The 1,545-nt window shown below is 50.7% G+C and overlaps 1 pseudogene; it reads right to left on the minus strand.

The window, feature by feature from the left end:
• Positions 1-1,045: 1,045 nt before the first annotated feature.
• Positions 1,046-1,247, minus strand: LOC139276520 (U2 spliceosomal RNA; annotated as a pseudogene).
• Between the last annotated feature and the right edge of the window lie 298 nt (positions 1,248-1,545).

Here is a 1,545-nt window from a genome sequence, read left to right on the forward strand (position 1 = left end):
ATTCTTGAACTATTACAGTCCTTGTACTAATGATGCTCCAACGATGAGATGGTGATAGATGTCCAAGTGAGAATGGTGTGTGACTTGGAGGGGAACTTGGACTCTCATCATTCCCAGCGATGGAGGTCACGAGATTGGGAGGCGCTGTCAAAGTAAGCTTAGTGAGTTGATCGTGGGCCGCCACGACCTGTGTGAGCACACCACCACAGTTTGGGGCTATAAATAGAGCTGGAGCGCTGGGTCCTGGAACATTGTGGGCCACCCAGACCTGCGAGAGAACACCCCCACAGTTCGGGGCTATAAATAGAGCTGGAGCGCTGGGTCCTGGAACATCCTGGCGGAGGTGCGGCGAATGAGGCTACGGGGTCCAAAAGGGCCCAGGGCCCAGGGGCAGCACGGACCTACCCACACTGCGACAGGTGTACACACTAGGTCCGTGCAGCGGAGCAGGTCTCCAGTCGTCCTGGTTCAACCTTTGCCACTGGATAAAGGCCTAGCTCTGTCAAGCCCGTGTGGTGGCTGATGTGCAACGGTCACCACACGTTAAAAAAATTCACGCACAGGCATCTTCCACCCCCTCAACTGGAGTTCAGGACTGGAACATCAGGTCCTTCATTGAAACATCTGTGAACTCTCGTGGAAGCAAGTCATCCTCGTTCGAGGGACCGCCTATGATGATGATGAGTGAGTTGATTCAGTGTATCTAGTAGATAGCATATACTGCAGCAGCAATGTGTCAAGGCTGGAGGGGATTGAAATTGAGCTCAGTGATAGGGACACCAGTCCAACAGGTTGCTCTGTCCCAGATTGTATCGAGCTTCTTGAGTGTAACTGTGGCTGCACCACTCCAGGTGAATGATGAGTATTCAAACACACTCCTGACGTAAGTCTTGTAGCTGGTGGAAAGACTTTTTTTTTTTAATTTATTCGTTGCCAATCTTTCCAATTCTTTGTCAGATCATTTTGTCAGATTACAAACGCCAGAGGTCACCTTGGGCCCATTCAAGGATCACTCTGCACCAATGCTCTTAGCCAAAAGGCCGAGAGCCAAAGCACCGTTCCTGGAAGTACTGCAATACCAGGTTCGTGCCATGGAGGTGGATGGGTCAAGCCACCCCACCCACCTCCTATTTCCAAAAAGCATAGGAGAACCACCTTCCTGATCCAGGGAGAACCACTTTCTGGTCATGGTTACTCCCCTGTCAGGTCAGTTACGCATGATCTTAGCCAAAAGGCCGAGAAGCGAAAGGTGGAAAGGTGGAAAGACTTTGTTGAGTCAGCAGAGGAGGCACTTATCAAAGAACACTCAAATTCTGCCCTGTTCTTGTAGCCACAGTGTTGTTATGGCTGGTTCAGTCATGCTTCTGGTCATGGTGAGCCCGAGCATATTGATGGTGATGCCGTTGAAGGCCGTGGGGAAATGGTTGGATCCTTTTCTGTTACAGATGGTCACTTATGTGGTGCGCATGTTATCAGCCACTTGCCAGACCAAGTTTGGGCGGTGTCCAGATCCTGATGTAGGCTGCAGCATTATCAGAGGAATTG

Source organism: Pristiophorus japonicus, chromosome 11 (genome assembly GCF_044704955.1).
Source record: "Pristiophorus japonicus isolate sPriJap1 chromosome 11, sPriJap1.hap1, whole genome shotgun sequence".
NCBI classification, from domain to species: domain Eukaryota; kingdom Metazoa; phylum Chordata; class Chondrichthyes; family Pristiophoridae; genus Pristiophorus; species Pristiophorus japonicus.